This window comes from Micropterus dolomieu, linkage group LG04 (genome assembly GCF_021292245.1).
Source record: "Micropterus dolomieu isolate WLL.071019.BEF.003 ecotype Adirondacks linkage group LG04, ASM2129224v1, whole genome shotgun sequence".
In the NCBI taxonomy this organism is placed as follows: Eukaryota; Metazoa; Chordata; class Actinopteri; order Centrarchiformes; family Centrarchidae; genus Micropterus; species Micropterus dolomieu.
The window spans coordinates 643,108-650,698 of record NC_060153.1 but is presented as its reverse complement, the minus strand read 5'-3'; the positions used below and the strand labels follow the sequence as shown (position 1 = coordinate 650,698).

Sequence of the window (7,591 nt, the reverse complement as noted above, 5' to 3'; positions counted from 1 at the left end):
GATGGACTCAATGATGGCGGTGTAGAAGTGCACCATCGTTGTCTTTGGCAGGCTGAACTTCTTCAGCTGCCGCAGGAAGTACATCCTCTGCTGGGCCTCCTTGGTGAGGGAGGTGATGTTCAGCTCCCACTTGAGGTCCTGGGAGATGATGATGCCCAGGAAGTGGAAGGAGTCCACAGCGGTGACCGAGGAGTCACTCAGGATGATGGGGGAAGGTGGAGCTGTGCTCTTTGTGAAGTCCACGACCATCTCCACTGTCTTCAGAGCGTTGAGCTCCAGACTGTTCTGGCTGCACCAGGTCACCAGATGGTCAATCTCCCACCTGTAGGCGGACTCATCCTCACCTGAGATTAGCCCAATGAGGGTGGTGTCGTCCGCAAACTTCAGGAGCTTGACAGACTGGTGACTGGAGGTGGAGTTGTTGGTGTACAGGGAGAAGAGAACAAAGCCTTGAGGGGAACCGGTGCTGATGGTCCTGGAGTCAGAGACATGTTTTCCCAGCTTCACATGCTGCTTCCTGTCCGTGAGGAAGTCAGTAATCCACCTGCAGGTGGAGTCAGGCATGTTCAGCTGAGAGAGCTTGGGCCGGGACAATGGTGTTAAAAGCAGAGCTGAAATCCACAAACAGGATCCTGGGGAGTCCAGGTGCTGGAGGATGTAGTGAAGGGCCATGTTTACTGCATCATCTTCAGACCTGTTGGCTCTGTAGGTGAACTGCAGGGGGTCCAAGAGTGGATCTGTGATTGATTTAAGGTGGGACAACACAAAACAAAAAGACTTCATTACCACAGAGGTCAGGGCGACAGGTCTGTAGTCCAGCGGTCCTTGGTTTCTTGGGGACAGGGATGAAGGTTGGGGTTTTGAAGCAGGCTGGCACATGGCATGTCTCCAGTGAGGTGTTAAAAATGTCTGTGAACACCAGAGACAGCTGATCAGCACAGGGCTTCAGGGTGGATGACAGAGTCCGGCCCAGCTGCTTTGTGGGGTTTCGGCCTCCTGAAAAGACCGTTGACTTCCCTCTCTGTGATGGAGAGAGGAGGGGACGGGGTGGAGCTGGACAACTCTGAGGAGGGAGGGGAAGAAGTGGTGGACTGAGGCTGAAGCTGAGCGGAGGACTCACGGGGGATGGTGTCTGATTGACTCTCAAAGTGGCAGTAGAACTGGTTCAGCTCATTTGCCAGGCGAGAATCGTTTATGGAGTGGGGGACTTTGGGTTTATAGTTTGTGATCTGTCTGAACCCCCTCCAGACAGAAGTGGCGTAGTTTGCAGAGAACTGGTTCTTTAGTCTCCCCGCGTACAGTTGTTTAGCTTCTCTCACCTCCTTGCTAAACCTGTACATTAATGCCCTGCACCCGGCCCTGTCACCACTCCTAAATGCCTCCTCCTTTTTCAACCTTAGCTGTCTGAGTTTAGCTGTGAACCAGGGTTTGTATTTGTTATAACTCACCCTGGTGCGTGTTGATATTCAGGTGTCCTCACCGAAGCTGATGTAGGACGTCACAGCCTCTGTAAACTCATCCAGATGGTTGGCAGCCTTCTTGAAACCATCCCAGTCAGTACAGTCCAAACATACCTGTAGGTCCTCAACAACTTCACTGGTCCACTTCTTTGATGTCCTCACTACAGGTTTACAGAGCTATAGTTTTTGCCTGTAAGCAGGGATCAGATGGACCATCACGTGATCAGAGTGTCCCAGTGGAACGCGTGTGATGGCGTGATAGGCACTGCTAACTGTGGTGTAGCAGTGATCCAAAGTGTTCCCCTCTCTGGTTGGACACTTATAAATTGTCTGTATTTGGGGAGTTCTTGGCTGAGATTTCCCCTGTTAAAGTCACAGAGAACAATAACAAGGTTTGTCTGCTCCACACACAGTATCCGGTCGGCCACCATGCGCTGTGCGTCGTGCATGTTTGCGTAAGGCGAGATGTAAACACCAACCAGAGTGAATGAAGCAAACTCACGGGGGGAGTAAAACGGTTTACAGTTAATGATAAGAAATTCCAGATCAGGAGAACAGTGCTGCTGAATCACTGTCACGTTGGTACACCAGCCATTGTTAATAATTGAGAGGTGGCATCAGGTGGTTGGTGTTCACACTATGACAAACCAGATCTATTCCTTTCATGTGACAAAACTCTGCAAAACTTCACAGGACACTTGTATGAAAGATATAGACTAAGAAATAACTGTGTGTGACAGTGTGTGTTGCACTCATGTGTGCAGCAAATCTGTTAACAAGGCATATATTCTATCTAGTCAAAGAGTAGCATACTCTCCAGTACTGAAACACACCGGGACAAACTTGAGAAAAAATTGTATTGTCTGGATAACTTATCTGGGTTCAGATCACAATTTAACACCATGTGTAACTGCGGTTATGGATTCCTGGTTTTGATTCATTAAGAAAGTTATCGATAAACTCTTAAAATAAGCTCTGCTACTTCTGAGGAAAGCTGACCATCTAGTAATGAATGAACTGCTCTTGCAGTCTCATAAGACTCACTTCACTAAGAATCACTTCATAATTCTGGTACTTAAGCCTGGCAGGCTCTGAAGGCCACATGCATCTGACATGAATCTTGGGATGGGGGTCTTTGAAGAGACACTGCTTTGCAACAGTTTCCTGGAGACTGTAACCCTGTCCTCTGCCAGTGTGACGCTGGTTGTTATATGACATGCCGGGGGACGTCAACTTCAGGTCCTCCTGGATCCTGCCCAGGATTGTCGAGGAGCTATTTGACTGTTTGTGGAGAATCGTGCTGTAGTTGACCATGGGATGATGGCTACACTGTCACATTCATGAATGTCACTTCTGCTTTTGAGATGTGGCACAGGGAATTTACTGCCCTAGTTAACTTTACTGGAAAGAAACTGTATCATAGAGGAGGATTTTTTTTTTTTACAGTGATACAGAGGATTGTACACTGTTGGCGGAATTGAATTCAAAATAACTAAGACTGAGCAAAATTGATCACTTTACACCTGTCCTCAGATCAGATTACACGATTTTCCTTGGTATAATTAGTATATTTCTGACCTCCTGACCAAAACATGAATCTATTAAACCCATTAGGGTATTCTACACATTCTTTCTGATTGTTCCAAATTAATGGAGTTGTTTTTGTCTTAAATCTGATGTTGCAAATTTTCAGTATCAGCCTTAATCATACATACAGTAATTGGCTTACAATTTCATTTGTTGTTGATGTGCCTTTAATTGTTTTAGACCTCAATGTATTATGTATATGCATTTCTATAGATGTTTCCATGCTTTTCTTTAAAGCAAAGCAAACTTTATCTTCCTTAAGGTGCTTGAAATGCGATTGTTTTTGCGCTTTTGTGCCTTGATTAGATTGCCAACAGTAATGGGAAATCAGAAGAGAGAAAGATGGGTAATCACATGCAACCAAAGGCCCCTAGGCCAGACTCAAATGGACATTACAATTCGTGGTTGGTGCCTTAAAACCCCTAGGCCACCATAGCCACCCTGAAATGTGGTTGTTTGATAGCTAGTCTGACACCCTGGCTCCCTTATTGACTCACTGGCCCTGGTGAGAAGGTCAGAGGAGACATCTATGGGCTACATGGCTGCTAACATTCTTCATTATGCCTCCAAAATACACAGTTACGATTTGTTCAGGATTAATTAATTATCCATAACAAACAACTAATATATAAATCAAAACCAGATAGGGGTCAGGGGTGGACAGATTGTTATCACAAACATGAAGAGGCTGCTGGATGCTTAGCTCAGGGTGGAGCATGCTTGATAATCTGACAACCTTCATGGTCATGTGGCGAATTGGAGATTAATTGTTGGCTCTGAGCTTCTGATTGACTGTTTGATGTTTTCTGTATGTGTGGGGGGTCAGTTGTATGTGAAATGTACAACACATCCTCTTACCTAAATGACAAAATAGGTTTATTGTAAGTTGTCCTAAAAGGACATCTAAGAGCAGTGGAAAGTACAACAATATATTTGACCGTTCCCCAAAACAACATATGCGACCAAAAATACTAGTCCAGTGACAGGGATTCTGGACTTTAAGTACACATGTCACAAACAATTCACTTAAATATGAGTCCTAATAAGCTGCTGCATAATCAGCTTTTATGGCTGTTTTTTCTGGTGAGGATGGGCTGGAAATGTATGTGGAAGTGATTACATGGATAGTGGATGTACGTGCACTGCCTATGTGAGGAAATATTTTCCTATCAGGAGAAAGTCAACTTTATGTTTTCTGGTATTGTTGCTCAGAAGTTATTTAATATATATAAAAGGAATTCTTAAAATAAAAAATCCTTCTCATCCTGGCTTTCTCATGCACAAAAAACATGCACGGTTGCTATGGTCTGAGAGATGTCAGCAGGCTTAACAAAGAGGAGCTGTCTCTAAAAGGAAAATGACATAAGACAGGCCAGTGGAGAGACAGTGTGTGTGTGTGTGTGTGTGTGTGTGCGTGTATTACTCATGTTGTGGGGACATAAATCTGTATACACATTTACATTGTGTCTGTAATTGTATTTGTGTGCAAGAGATATACAGATATACACAGCTTTGCTAACTTGAGTGGTTTTGAATTATAAAATTTTTAAGTAAATTAGTTTTTCACCACATACCTCCAGGTTCACCACATCATTTGGTGGAGGTGGGTAGTAATCTATTCCTTTATATATACTTATATATAAGTTGTACTCAGACTACTTTTAATGCAGCATATTTTTACTTGAGTAGATTTTTAGAGAAAAATCATCACTTTTACATTACATTTTAAAACATTCATCACACTACTTTAATTTATTTATTACATTAAATTACATTAAGAGGCTGGTGGTCATGTGGTCCCAGGTCTGATGGCGCTGTTATTATACCACATCCACGCCTCTACATGACTCAAAGAAGCGTAATGGCTGAAGCCACCAGCCATAATGTTAACATTACTCCTGCTTAGTGTTAAGGCTTTCAAATAGTGCTAGCTATTGAATTACTTTAAACTGATGGCATTTTCGATGCCTCATTCTAGTGCATAATACAAGTGCATAGTTTCATATATTTTTATCACGTTTGTTGATCTGTCCCCAGGACATTTGGTTTATTCTCTTTGCAAATGTAGTAATACAAATTATGCACCTGTTTCATCCTGTGCATTGTGCATATCCAACACATTCTTATCTCAGTGCGTCATATCGGACGCTTTCAGACAGCATAACAAAACATAAGTAAACGCCACCGTTTGCTATGTCCCAGCAACGCAAAGGAGGCTAACCCTACCTGCTAGCACATCGGGCGTGAGACTGTAGGGTTAGCCGGTCACCAGCACTAGCTAGCTAGTACTTCCGGTCTGTATTAGACGCTGAAGGGTACTTTTGGCATCAAATAACTACGTTTTGTCACTTTTTCTGAGAGCGTTGGTTCTCTTCCACCTCCATCACTCCTCAAGATGGATTCTCTTTCTTGCAAGTCGGTCATCAAGGCGGTTGAGCTCCGGTGTCTCCTTTCCTCCAAGGCACAAGCACGTTGTCTGTGTAAGGCTATGCGCCTTTTGGCTTCTACTTTTATGTCGCACCACTTCGTTTTTCTTTCAGAGAGGGTCTGACCTTTTGAGGCAGCAGCATTCACTGTGTCTCTCACATGCTGCCCCTCTAAATGACTTTTTGGCATTTGTAAGGCCCACACTGTGTCCACCAAACAATATATTTTCTCTTGCTTCAACCTTAAAAGAGTAGATAGTAAAATAGAGTGTACTTTTAATGTGATATTTTGTGATCACATTTGAGAGATACAGACTGGGAATATATAGTAGTCCTGGGGTAAATGTGGCAGATTAACTAATCAGGAGGCAATGACCTGTCATTTAATGACAAATAAATACAGGTGTATGTTACTTCTTTACCTTTACCTGAGGAAGGCCATCTATGGTTGAAATAATTCCAGTGATATCCACAATCAAATCACATCAAATAAAAGATTTGGGAATAAAGATGGTAAATGGTCTGTGTTTGTATAGTGCCTTTCTAGTATTTCCGACCACTAAAAACACTTTACACTACATCACATTCACCATATTCACAAACATTCATACACTGATGAGCAAAGGCTGGCTGCTCACCAAAGGAAATTAACTCATTCATACACTTTCACACGGGAGCAATTTAGGGTTCAGTGTTTTGCCCAAGGACACAACATGCAGACTGTGGAAGCCGTGGATTGAACCACGACCTTCCGGGGTGGTGATGAGACAGTGGATAAAAACACATCCTTTTGGTATGAGTGAGCCAGGTTTGATTCCCTCTGCAATATATCCACCAATGTGTCCCTGAGCACAACACTTAATTCTTAGTTGCTTCGGAGGTGTGCGACCTCTGACATATACCGCAATTGTAAATCGCTTTAGGTATGAGCATCAGCTGAATGAATGTAATGACATGTAAGGGGAAACCGCTCTACCCCCTGAGTCGCAGCTGCCCAGACAGTTGTGTGCCGGTATTTTGCTTTTTAAATTTTCTTAAATGTGTCTGAAGAAACTTGCTACACAAGTTATCTTTTTTGAGTACTTACTTCTACTTAAGTACTTACATACATACATACATACAAATACTTGCATATTAACAGTACTTTTACTCGAGTTGTTGAGTTTTTGGCTGCTCTGACCAGCCCTGATAAAGTATTACATAGATAATTTTGGTGCATAAAGTGTAAAGATCTCTTTGCAGCACCCGAATACATACAAATTCACAGTAGATGTTTGAAAAATAATGACCCACTGCTCAAGTGAGCAGAGCCACTTTGGGTTTTAAGAAATAATCCCTTTTCTCAGGTGGACCACACACAAATGCTGTTGATTGGAAACTGCATTTAAGTTTAGTATTTTAAACAGGCTGGGGTGGCGGAGAAGTTGTCCAAATCCTGCCCTAACCATCTTTTTACAACATATCCAGACTCTCCAAATATACAAATTCCGGTATCAAATATTTCTAAATTACTTTTCAAATTTCAATGTAGGCCTATTTGAGATAAGCAAGACTGCTGAATAATATAATGAATATATATATATATATATATATATATATATATATATATATATATTTTAAAATCATAATTTGAAAATTCCAAATATTAAATGAGAGAGGACTTCCCTAATTATCTGGTCTCAAAGCTGGTTCAAAAAAACAAGTGAGTTTGCCTGATGATACCTGTTTACTGATCTTAATCTAAGGAACAAGAGGACAAAAAAATGATGAACTTTTGACTTTGTCAAAATAGCATATGGTAACATAACTTCTGCTCCCACATAGCAGTCTCTGAGGTCTCTGCAATTGAACCCAAGTGAAAAACAAATTCCCTGCATATCAGGGTGAAATGAGCAGGCAGTAAAATGACAACATTAACTGCTCACTATAGTGCAGAATCCAGGTTTTCAGGCAGGTTACATGCACCATATCCATATCAGTGAGATGAATGTCAGAATGAAAACTGGATATCAGTGTGTGTTCTTGTGTTTATTTGAGGCAATCTATTTGTGCTGAGTTATGAATATATTAATGTATGTGAAAGTGCGTGTTTGGAGGCTACTGATGTATCTCTAAGCC

The 7,591-nt window shown here is 42.2% G+C and overlaps 1 protein-coding gene across 3 annotated transcripts in view; it reads right to left on the bottom strand.

Moving 5' to 3' along the window:
- The window catches only part of LOC123969443 (complement C3-like), a 179,287-nt gene that overhangs the window by 29,043 nt on the left and 142,653 nt on the right, over nt 1-7,591 (bottom strand). The window lies entirely within an intron of this gene.